Below are 13492 nucleotides of genomic sequence, written 5' to 3' on the forward strand. Positions count from 1 at the left end.
TGTCCTTAGGTTAGTTAGGTTTAAGTAGGTCTAAGTTCTAGGGGACTGATGACCTGAGACGTTAAGTCCCATAGTGCTCAGAGCCATTTTTTGTCTACCACTTTCTCTTGTTTTTCTGTTTCCGTCGTCTGCCAGCCAATAACCAAATAATCGCTTTTGATGTTGCGCTCACTTCTGCCATTATGCTCTCAGTTCTCGTACTTCACTCCAGTCGGTGCGCAATGGACCGTGCTATAAAGGAAGCTAAGTTAACAACACATTGTGGTCCCAAATCTGCGGCTTTTACCGCATAAAACCGTGCCCCCCTTCTAACAGCCGTGTACCGCAAGTCTCTAGAGGAACGGAAGGTTCCAAATGATTGGAAAAGAGCTCAGGTAGTCCCAGTCTTCAAGAAGGGTCGTCGAGCAGATGTGCAAAACTATGGACCTATATCTCTGACGTCGATCTGTTGTAGAATTTTAGAACATGTTTTTTGCTCGAGTATCATGTCGTTTTTGGAAACCCAGAATCTACTACGTAGGAATCAACATGGATTCCGGAAACAGCGATCGTGTGAGACCCAACTCGCTTTATTTGTTCATGAGACCCAGAAAATATTAGATACAGGCTCCCACGTAGATGCTATTTTCCTTGACTTCCGGAAGGCGTTCGATACAGTTCCGCACTGTAGCCTGATAAACAAAGTAAGAGCCTACGGAATATCAGACCAGCTGTGTGGCTGGATAGAAGAGTTTTTAGCAAACAGAACACAGCATGTTGTTCTCAATGGAGAGACGTCTACAGACGTTAAAGTAACCTCTGGCGTGCCACAGGGGAGTGTTATGGGACCATTGCTTTTCACAATATATATAAATGACCTAGTAGATAGTGTCGGAAGTTCCATGCGGCTTTTCGCGGATGATGCTGTAGTATACAGAGAAGTTGCATCATTAGAAAATTGTAGCGAAATGCAGGAAGATCTACAGCGGATAGGCACTTGGTGCAGGGAGTGGCAACTGACCCTTAACATAGACAAATGTAATGTATTGCGAATACATAGAGAGAAGGATCCTTTATTGTATGATTATATGATAGCGGAACAATCACTGGTAGCAGTTACTTCTGTAAAATATCTGGGAGTATGCGTGCGGAACGATTTGAAGTGGAATGATCACATAAAATTAGTTGTTGGTAAGGCGGGTACCAGGTTGAGATTCATTGAGAGAGTCCTTAGAAAATGTAGTCCATCAACAAAGGAGGTGGCTTACAAAACACTCGTTCGACCTATACTTGAGTATTGCTCATCATTGTGGGATCCGTACCAGATCGGGTTGACGGAGGAGATAGAGAAGATCCAATAGCGGCGCGTTTCGTCACAGGGTTATTTGGTAAGCGTGATAGCGTTACGGAGATGTTTAATAAACTCAAGTGGCAGACTCTGCAAGAGAGGCGCTCGGCATCGCGGTGTAGCTTGCTCGCCAGGTTTCGAGAGGGTGCGTTTCTGGATGAGGTATCGAATATATTGCTTCCTCGTACTTATACCTCCAGAGGAGATCACGAATGTAAAATTAGAGAGATTAGAGCGCGCACGGAGGCTTTCAGACAGTCGTTCTTCCCGCGAACCATACGCGACTGGAACAGGAAAGGGAGGTAATGCCAGTGGCACGTAAAGTGCCCTCCGCCACACACCGTTGGGTGGCTTGCGGAGTATAAATGTAGATGTAGAAGGTATAGCGTACTCAGGTGACTGGCTTAAGAAAACGTTGCGGTAATATCCGTAAAATTGTTGCGTTCAAAAACGCCCCTGTAGCCTTAGCCTAATTGTCAATCTGTTTATGGAAGATACAGAAGAACATGCCCTCGAGTCGGCTGCATTGAAACCGACATGCCTATTTGGATATGTAGATCATACTTTTGTTAATTAGCTTAATGGCAATGAGATTTTGAACAGCTTTTTAGAGCATTTGAATTCAGTCCACCCGAATTCCTTTAGCTATGGATATGGAAAAGGATAGCTACCTTCACTTCTTTGATGTGTTGGTCAGAACAGTTGATGTTACGTTGGCACATGCTGTTTACAGGAAGCCAACTCACACAGATTTGTATCAAATTGTTCAAATGGCTCTGAGCACTATGCGACTTAACTTCTGAGGTCATCAGTCTCCTAGAACTTAGAACTAATTAAACCTAACTAACCTAAGGACATCACACACATCCATGCCCGAGGCAGGATTCGAACCTGCGACCGTAGCTGTCCCGCGGTTCCGGACTGAGCGCCTAGAATCGCTAGACCACCGCGGCCGGCAGGTTTGTATCTTCAGGCTGATATTTGTCCCCATCTGGCTCAGCGTGAAGGGGTACTTCGTACATTGGTTAATGGAGTCGACGTCATCTCAGACCCTGAAAGTTTGTTAGTTGAGTAAACCTACGCAGAATGGTTACAGTGATAGACAGATCAGATATGTGTGCGGTTGTGCAATGAAAGAGAGTTGGTGCCTTCCAACGGGATTAGTCATACTGTGCCAAAATCGGCGCGAATTGTGTTTCTCGACCACCATTTGTGATTAGCGCCCCTTTACGATCTGTGAAGGATGCTCTTGGTTTGCATAAAACGGGTGTCTGCCGTATCCTATGCAGTTGTGGCATGTTATTTTGGTCAGACCATCAGGACTGTGGAGCACCGATGTATTGAGCATAAATGTCATACACGCTTACAACGGCTCAGTAAATCTGCTATTGCAGAACATTGCTTTCGTAGAGGGGATCTTAAGAAAAGTAGCAAAACAGAGAATCCAGCGTGAAATTCTATCTATTGGGATGGTGTTATTAAGGAATCCATTGAGATTAAAGTAGCAAGTGATATAAATAGATACTAAAGTTTTCGCCTAAAGTCTGCTTGGAATCCTGCTCTCCCTCAGGTCAAATAGCAGAGGCAAAGTTAATTCTACATCTCCCGTTTATATACTACTATTGATAATATATGCCGATCGTCAGTTTTAGTTGTGTAGATATGCTAGTTGTTTAAGGTGTGTGTAGCATGTGAGCATGATAGATTCTTGGTCGGCGTAACCCCGCCTACCAAGGATTTAAATTTCCTTGGACAGCGCTCTTTGTGCATTGAAAACGGCGGGGTGTTCACCTGTTGAGTATATCAGCGGTTGACGAAGATGCCACGCAACTGCATTCCTTTAAGTTGATTGAAGAAGCGAGAACTTTTATTGCTGCGGGAGAGGAGCGGTGCGGGGAAACAAGCCACGGGTAACCGTAGTTCAAACCAGCACTCAACTAAAACTGCCGCGTTGAAGCATCCGGACATTATATACTGTTTCCATGGGCGTATGCAGAAATTTATGGAAGAGCAGAGAATATTATTAAAAAAATGAAAGTATATAGCGCTTCTAGGCGCTTCAGTCCGGAACTGCGCTGCTACTACGGTCGCAGGCTCGAATCCTGCCTCGGGCATGGATGTGTGTGATGTCCTTAGGTTAGTTAGGTTTAAGTAGTTCTAAGTCTAGGGGACTGATGACCTCAGATGTTAAGTCTCATAGTGCTTAGAGCCATTTGAACCATTTGAAAGTATATTGCCACAATAACTGAATTTGAGTAACATATCATCACTTTCTGCTAGCGCCTGTGAGCCCATTCTGTGGCTGTTATCACCGTTGAACTCCGTTTCTGGCAGCCGGGGAAGGAGATTTACGCCAGCCTAGCTATAATGGAGCAGTCTTTCTCTAAACCTTCTATTTGGGCTGTGGACTGGCTTGAACGTTTGTGACTTTTCATGGGGGCAGGTGTTTTCCAATACCTTTTGGTAGGAAACTTCTGTGAGTCTGACACGAAGGCCTGGACATTCAGTAATTTCGTGAAGCGGCTGGGATCTCGCGAAATCGACGACTCGGAAGCCAGCCCTCTGCAGCGTGTAGAAGCAATTCGTGGGGAGGGGAAACTGTTGTAAAGTCCGTAAATTTCTGAAGCCGGAAGCTAGTGATCCTTTGTGATGAACTTCCTAGAGTGCTGGTCCCACAAGCTATGCAGAAGAACTTCTGTGAAGTTTGGAAGATAGGGGAAAGGTGCTCCCGGAAGTATACGACTCGAGTTGCATTTGGATGGGTCACTCGGATGAGAAATTGCTCGTGGAAGAGAAAAGCTCCCAGGTTTGAGAGAGTATAGTTTGTCCCGGATTTGTTAGACTAGGAATGACGGAAGTGCGTGCGAATAGTTTCTATATTGGTATTCTTAGTAGTTTCTGACAACGATTCGTAACACGAAAAAAAAAAACAAAAACATTGCAGATAGAACATACAATGCCGCTGGGAGCTTCTAGCATGCTGTGCCATCTGGCCTTTTCAGTTTCAAGGATAATAGCACTTCATCTTCGTGGTGTAGCAATTTTAATGGCCAGTAGTGTAGTTTTTATAGACAGTCTGACGATAACGATTTTATGTTTCGCCTAACAGGATGCTGTGAATATTTTTATGAAGCTGATGGTGGTCAGACGAACAAAATGCTTGTGTAAATGAAGTATTTTGCCAGCAGCTCAAGACGATGATATGGCGTTTTTCGTTATGAGTACTCCTCGAACACCTGCAGTTCGTTTCGGCACTTTTGGGAAGCAGCAAAAGAGTGAGTGAGCCAAACCTCTGAGGCATTCGGAGTCGGAGGTGGTGGCGGCGGAGGTGGAAGCGACGAAGTTGTTGATGGCGACGGCCCTCTCGTTGCGCAGGAAGGCGCTGGCGGCGCGCTGCTGCTGCAGGTGCGGGGGCGGCGGCCGCAGCAGCAGCGTCGTGTGGTCGGCCAGCGCCACGTCCTCGCCGCCCAGGAAGCTGCGTCGCCGGTGCCGGTTGCGACGCGACTTGTCTCCGCGCCGCCGCCTACGCACAAGGGGGTGGGGGGGGGGGGGGGGGGGAGTCAATGTCTCGTCAAACTGGCGTCGATATCGCAATGACGTTGTGTTCCGGAGCACATTTGTGACGTCAGTAGCATGTTGCATATGTACCATCGAGTAGGTCGTCGCCAATTTCTGACTGAAGCAAATTTTCGCTCCCTTCCTAATTGGCGCAACGGAGACAATAGATGTAAAACCGGTAATGGTTTCTAGAAATACAGGGTGTCCATCATCAAAAGGAAATCATAACCTGGAAACTATTAGAGATAGAGAATACTGATTTGTTGTAAAAAATTTAGCGGGTTTGTACTTTGTTGCAGATTTGACTTGGAGTGCATAATAGAGGCGACAGAGGCGGCCCCGCTGAATCGCCCCAGCGCTTGCCCGATGTCACCCCTTAGACTTCTTTTTGTTTGGTTACGTCGAGGATCGTATGTGCGTAACACCAGTCAGTGACACTGATATACTTCGGGCACGAGTCGTGAAGCAGTCAGAACTGTTAATGCTGCAATGTTGACTCGTACTTGTGCAGAACTCGAATATCATCTTCATGTAGTATGAGCGACCACTGGACTTCTACTGAAATTCTAGCATAGTAAAAAAAGCTTTGAGAACTACTAAACGTTTTGCATCAAGCCAGGGTGCTCTATCTCTAATAATTTCGAAGTTATAATTTTTCATAATGACAGTAGGACTTAATCGACACCCTGTGTTGTCTATAGGTTGTTCCATTCATCTTGACCACCCCAATAAAAAGCGAAATACAAAGACAGTATCAAACAAATGTTGTTTGGCTACCAGGCGAACATTAACCTGCGCGACTGCCTATGTGGTAACTTCGATCATTACGTAGATATAAACAGCAGTAAGTCTTTATTAAATAACACCCTATATTTTTTAATCGGCAAACCACCTTTTCTTCTCAAGATATGACCAAATACGTATCACAATGTATCATTCACGTAAACTTGACGTTATTAGAAACGTTACACAAAACTGACTTTCTTTCTACTGTAAAAGCACACGGTGTATTTACCAGTAGTAAACTAACTCATCCAGTTTGAGATGACAGTAAAGAAACGGAAACACAAGGAAAATTCACAGCAGTCATTCAGGCATTCGTCTTAGTTCTTGGTCTGAGTCAGTACAATCGACAACAATGAAAGTCTGGTAGAAATGTCACTCATCTATGGAGAATTTAAGGTACCAGGACAGTGACAGCAATAATGTTTTCTCATTTGCAATACGGATACCGAGTTCATGCATTACAGTACTGTGATACTTTTAAACGATATGTTGTGAACAGTAAAGGAAGTCCTTGATTGGGAACATCATCATCAGTTCTTTTATTAGTGTTTAGTACATTAATCGGTAAAAAGGGAACCCTTTTGTAGGATAACGTTTTTAGTTGTCTGTCTGTCCGATTGTTAAAAGCCATTTTTGTAAGGAACAGGTAGACAACTAAATTTGAAGTTTATGCCACATACTAAGGTCAACGGTCCCTTAACGTTGTAAAGAATTGAAGCATCTAAGCCAAGGCGGTCAAAAGATACGACCGTTTATGTCTCATATTTTATTACTCGCAAACTGATTCATCAAAACTTATAAGGTACTTCCCATTGCCCTAGAATCATGAAATTTGGAAAGAAGCAAGGTTACATAGTACAAACAAAGAAAAAATGCGAAAATTGTTAATTTGTGATTGTATCAACGAATTTTTTTCTTTTATATTCGTTACCTCCCTGTCTGTCTGTACGTCTGTTAAAACACCTTTTCCTCAGCAATTGATAGAGGCACTAAGTTGAAATTTATGTCACCTACTAAGATCTATAGTCCCTTGCCGGTGTAATAAACTTTAGCTTCTAAGTCAGATAGGACCATTTATGTTACATAGTTTGATGCTAACAAAATTACTCATCAATACGTATAGGATACTTTCCAGTGACCTAGAACCAAAAAATTACGCAAGAAGCAAGGTTTCACAGTACCAGTAAAGGAAAAATCTAAAAAAATGTGAATTTGTAACTATATCACACGGAAAAACTTTTTTTGTCATTTGCTGCACGACTATGTGTCCGTCAGTTACGACCTCTTTTTCTCAGAAACAGACAGATGCATCAAGTTGAAATTTATGCCACATGCTAAGGTCTTTGATTTCTTGGCGGAGTCAAAAACTGAAGACTCTTAAGCCAATGCAATCAAAAGATGAAACCATTTATGTCATAATTTATTACTCACAATCTCACTCATCAAAACCATTAAGGTACTTCACGGTGACTTAGGATCATAAAATTTGGCAAGAAGTAACGTTACACAGTACATGCAAAGGAAAAAATCCTAAAATAGTTAGTTTGTGATCATTCGACTGTCTGTCTGTCCTTTCGTCTTTGAAACCGCTTTTACTCAGGAACGGGCAGACGCATCAAGTTGAAATTTGCGTCACATGGTTGGTTGGTGTGGTCTTCAGTCCTGAGACTGGTTTGATGCAGCTCTCCATGCTACTCTATCCTGTGCAAGCTTTTTCATCTCCCAGTACCTACTGCAACCTACATCCTTCTGAATCTGCTTAGTGTATTCATCTCTTGGTCTCCCTCTACGATTTTTACCCTCCACGCTGCCCTCCAATACTAAATTGGTGATCCCTTTATGCCTCAACACATGTCCTACCAACCGATCCCTTCTTCTGGTCAAGTTGTGCCACAAACTTCTCTTCTCCCCAATCCTATTCAATACTTCCTCATTAGTTATGTGATCTACCCATCTAATCTTCAGCATTCTTCTGTAGCACCACATTTGGAAAGCTTCTATTCTCTTCTTGTCCAAACTATTTATCGTCCATGTTTCACTTCTATACATGGCTACACTCCATACAAATACTTTCAGAAATGACTTCCTGACACTTAAATCTATACTCGATGTTAACAAATTTCTCTTCTTCAGAAACGCTTTCCTTGCCATTGCCAGTCTACATTTTATATCCTCTCTACTTCGACCATCATCAGTTATTTTGCTCCCCAAATAGCAAAACTCCTTTACTACTTTAAGTGTCTCATTTCCTAATCTAATTCCCTCAGCATCACCCGACTTAATTAGACTACATTCCATTATCCTTGTTTTGCTTTTGTTGATGTTCATCTTATATCCTCCTTTCATGGCACTGTCCATTCCATTTAACTGCTCTTCCAAGTCCTTTGCTGTCTCTGACAGAATTACAATGTCATCGGCGAACCTCAAAGTTATTATTTCTTCTCTATGGATTTTAATACCTACTCCAAATTTTTCTTTTGTTTCCTTCACTGTTTGCTCAATATACAGATTGAATAACATCGGGGATAGGCTACAACCCTGTCTCATTCCCTTCCCAACCACTGCTTCCCTTTCGTGCCCCTCGACTCTTATAACCGCCATCTGGTTTCTGTACAAATTGTAAATAGCCTTTAGCTCCCTGTATTTTACCCCTGCCACCTTTAGAATTTGAAAGAGAGTATTCCAGTCAACATTGTCAAAAGCTTTCTCTAAGTCTACAAATGCTAGAAACGTAGGTTTGCCTTTCCTTAATCTTTCTTCTAAGATAAGTCGTAAGGTCAGTAGTGCCTCACGTGTTCCAGTGTTTCTACGGAATCCAAACTGATCTTCCCCGAGGTTGGCTTCTACTAGTTTTTCCATTCGTCTTACGTCACATACTAAGCTGTATATTCCATTGGTGGACTAATAAACATTAGCTCTTAAGTCAACGCATTCAGAAGATACGGCCATTTATGTCACATATTTTGACGCTCAGAAACTCACTCATCAAAACGTATAGGATTGTTCCCATTGGACCAGTATCATGAATTTTCACAGTAAGCAAGGTCTGAAGGTTAGCAAAAAATAAGACAGTTGTTAATTTTTAATTGTATCACAGGACAAAAATATTTCTTTTGCCATTTGTTATCCGACTTCAAGCATAAAATTAAAAAATTCTGAAAATCTTAGAATGCTCGAGACATATCTTGCCAGTATCAATGTTGATATTGGGCAAGAACCGTTGAAATTCTCGGTTTCCGGGATGAATACATAATTGCGTTTGTACAGAACCCTCGGAGGGCGAGTCCTACACGCACCGGGAATTTTTCAAACCTTTTATTGTGGTTGAAGGTGGGCGTAGTGGTATTCAGACAGAGAGACTCTACAGGGAGGGATATCCTGACAAAGAACACAAGTTGCCTATGGATGTTTTGTCTCCTTGTTGTGGTTCTTCAGGAGACGGGGAATTTCAACACAAAGTTACTCAATTGTCGTGAAACTGACAGGGATAAAGCCGCCAAAGTTACTGTTCTCGATTCTGTTACAATGAATCTATACGTGGCCACACGAAAACTTGAACAGGGGATTGACATTCCTGAAATCAGTGTGTATCGCAGTCTAATACGTCGGCAGCTCAACCTATGTTATGTACACTTACTAAGCAGAGTACTGTATCGGAATGACTTCCAAAATCTTGTACAGTTCTGTCAGTGAGCACAGGAACAAATTCCGCATTTACCTTGTGTTTCAGTTTGTTTACTGTCAACTACAGAAACTACATAGCCAATATTGAGATACGTTTTTAATAATGCCATGTTTACGTGACTGGTACACTGTGATACGTTTTCGAAGAGGTTTTGAGGAGAGAAAATGGATTACCGAATAAAAAATAGAGGGCGCTATTTAAAAAAGACATGTTGGTAACGCACGAAGTAATGAGAACGATAGTCATGTTGGTTAATGTCACTATGGTAAATAAACAACATTTGATTCACAGATTTTTTTATCTTACTTCGGGGCGAAAAGTTATTTGGGAAACTCGCATGGAGTGCCGTGTACGTTAAAGAGCCTGCTTCAGGACGTGGGGAGGCGCGCCGTCCTCGAATCAAATCTGGCCAGCGTTTTAGCTATGGCGGGCGGTGTGCCGATCAGCCTGAATGTACCGGATGATCAAAAAGTCAGTATAAAATTGAAAACTGAATAAATCACGGAATAATGTAGATAGAGAGGTACAAATTGACACACGTGCTTGGAATGACATGGGGTTTTATTAGAACCAAAAAAAAAAAAAAAAATACACAAGTTCATAAAATGTCCGATAGATGGCGCTTAATCTGATCAGAATAGCAATAAATAGCATAACAAAGTAAGACAAAGCAAAGATGATGTTCTTTACAGGAAATGCTCAATATGTCCACCATCATTCCTCAACAATAGCTGTAGTCGAGGAATAATGTTGTGGACAGCACTGTAAAGCATGTCCGGAGTTATGGTGAGGCATTGGCTTCGGATGTTGTCTTTCAGCATCCCTAGAGATGTCGGTCGATCACGATGCACTTGCGACGTCAGGTAACCCCAAAGCCAATAATCGCACGGACTGAGATCTGGGGACCTGGGAGGCCAAGCATGACGAAAGTGGCGGCTGAGCACAGGCTCATCACCTAGCGACACGCGCAAGAGATCTTTCACGCGTCTAGCAATACTTTTTTTTTTTTTTTGGTTCTAATGAAACCCCATGTCATTCCAAGCATGTGTGTCAATTTTTACCTCTCTATCTACATTATTCCGTGGTTTATTAAGTTTTCAAATTTATACTGACTTTTTGATCACCCGGTAGTATTTAGAGGGTTTCCCATATCCGAGTAGCAAATATAGGACTGGTACCCACGTCCCACCTCAGATACACGCTACACAAACATTTAGAAAGACGTTCTGTGACGAGAACATGTAATTTACTTTCGACACAGGCAGGATACGCAGATTCCGCCCCAAGGGGGAGTTGTGGCGTCAGGGAGAGAATCTCGCCACCAACTACCACGGCACTAGGCACAAAAGAAGAAGAAGAAAAGGTTCTTTGTCGTGGTTAAGATAAATGAGGAATATTGTAGTGTCGTGGCAGAGTAAGATGTTCGTGCGAAAAATTTTAAATTTTCTAATGAGGACAACAGGGCATTAAACAGAGATGTATCATCTACCAAGAAGAGCTCTGCCACGAAAACGATTGCTGAACTTGATATGCGTCAAGAGAACAGGACCACAATGGTGGAAAACGCATATAAAAACATTAGTGGTAAAATGCTGTTGCCAGATGTCCTCCAAAGCAAATAAATTAAGTAATAAACTTCAGTGGTGCTGGAAGGAGAAGGCCCGAGTTTCCGACCACTGCAAACATTTAACGTGATGAGTTCTCCGATTTAGATGCCGCGACTATTTGACTCCTCATCTTCACCGTAAGTGGAAACTCTAATGTGTGCAGTTGGTGATCGGAGCACCGTGTAAGAGCTCGCGAGACGCACCTCTTGCGGCGGCGGCCGCAGCAGAGGGGCTGGCAGAGGCAGATGAGCGTGCGCAATAGGCAGCAGGCGAGCCCGCCGCCGATCAGCGACGGCCCGATGAGGCGCAGCTCGAGCGTCTTGAAGCCCTTCTCGCCGGTGCCGACGAAGGCGATGACGAGCCCAATGGCGACGGCGCCGAGCCCGCAGTAGAGCAGCGTGTTGGCCGCCCTGGCCGCGCGCGACAGGCCCTCGCCTGCCGCCGCCGCCGCCGCCGCGTCCGCCAGCGGACCCGCCTCCTCGTCCTCCGAGCTGCTGCCGCCGTACGACGAGTCGTGGATCTGCGGAACGGAGGGCGGCATTAGCACTCAGAAAGTCCGTCACTGAACATCGGCTCCCATCAAGTACACTACTGGCAATTAAAATTGCTACACCAAGAAGAAATGCAAATGATAAACGGGTATTCATTGGACAAATATATTATACTAGAACTTATGTGTGACTACATTTTCACGCAATTTGGGTGCATAGATCCGGAGAAATCAGCACCCAGAACAACCACCTCTGGCCGTAATAAAAGCCTTGATACGCCTGCGCATTGAGTCAAACAGAGCTTGGATGGCGTGTACAGGTACACCTGCCCATGCAGCTTCAACACGATACCACAGTTCATCAAGAGTAGTGACTGGCGTATTGTGACGAGCCAGTTGCTCGGCCACCATTGACCAGACGTTTTCAGTTGGTGATAGATTTGGAGAACGTGCTAGCCAGGGCAGCAACCGAACATTTTCTGTATCCAGAAAGGCCAGTACAGGACCTGCAACATGCGGTCGTGCATTATACTGCTGAAATGTAGGGTTTCGCAGGGATCGAATGAAGGGTAGAGCCAAGGGTCAAAGCACATCTGAAATGTAACGTCCACTGTTCAAAGTGCCATCAATGCGAACAAGAGGTGACGGAGACGTGTAAACAATGGCACCCCATACCACCACGTCCATCACGCGGGGTGTTACGCCAGTATGAAGATAACGAATACACGCTTCCAATGTGCGTTCACCGTGATGTCCCCAAACACGGATGCGACCATCATGATGCTGTAAACATGCCGATTTGCCATTCGTGCACCCAGGTTCGTCGTTGGTTACACCATCTCAGGCGCTCAAGTCTGTGATGCAGCGTCAAGGGTAACCGCAGCCATGTTCTCCGAGCTGATAGTCCACGCTGCTGCAAACGTCCTTGAACTATTCGTGCGGATGGCTGTTGTCTTGCAAACGTCCCCATCTGTTGACTCAGGGATCGAGACGTGGCTGCACGATCCGTTACAGCCATGTGGTTAAGATGCCTGTCATCTCGACTGCTAGTGATACGAGGCCGTTGGGATCCATCACGGCGTTCCGTATTACCCTCCTGAACCCACCGATTCCATATTCTGCTAACAGTCATTGAATCTCGACCAACGCGAGCAGCAATGTCGCGATACGATAAACCGCAATCGCGATAGGCTACAATCCGACCTTTATCAAAGTCGGAAACGTGATGGTACGCATTTTTCCTCCTCACACGAGGCATCACAACGACGTTTCACCAGGAAATGCCGGTCAACTGCTGTTTGTGTATGAGAAATCGGTTGGAAACTTTCCTCATGTCAGCACGTTGTAGATGTCCCATCGGTGCCAACCTTGTGTGAATGCTCTGAAAAGCTAATCATTTGTATATCACAGCATCGTCTTCCTGTCGGTAAAATTTCGCGTCTGTAGCACGTCATCTTCGTGGTGTAGCAATTTTAATGGCCAGTAGTGTATGACGGGCAGTCAAATGAAAACCGAACACCCGCCACAGAGAGACCATGGAATGAAACCATCCAGAAGTTATTACGGCACGTGTTAAAACGTTTATCCCACTGTTAAGGAAAACGCTGTCGGCCTCTGACTGAATCAGAACAGCATCCACTCTTGCAGTGCTTCGTCCGACTGAAACCGACGTCAACGCATGTCTTTCTTCAGGTCATCAAAGATGTGGACCATCACACGCTGAAAGAGCCTGGCTGTACCGAAGATGTTATGTTGTTCCCAAACCAAATCGCTAAAGCGTAGCCTTCGTCCGATTGACAATATGGGAGCGGGCGTTATCGTGCAACAGGATGATTCCGTCCGACAGCATTCCTGAGCGTTTTGACTTCAAGGCACTTCACAATTTCTGCAAAGTGTCCTCATAGCGTTGCGCATTGAATCTAGTTCCACGCTCGAAGAACTCGACTAGCAGATGGTACCTGCAGTAGAAGGAGAAGGTCATCATGAGCTTTCGTGGTGTCATTATTTCAAGCCTGAGGGCAAATGGCGAAGCCAGCAGT

This window comes from Schistocerca americana, chromosome 2 (genome assembly GCF_021461395.2).
Source record: "Schistocerca americana isolate TAMUIC-IGC-003095 chromosome 2, iqSchAmer2.1, whole genome shotgun sequence".
In the NCBI taxonomy this organism is placed as follows: Eukaryota; Metazoa; Arthropoda; class Insecta; order Orthoptera; family Acrididae; genus Schistocerca; species Schistocerca americana.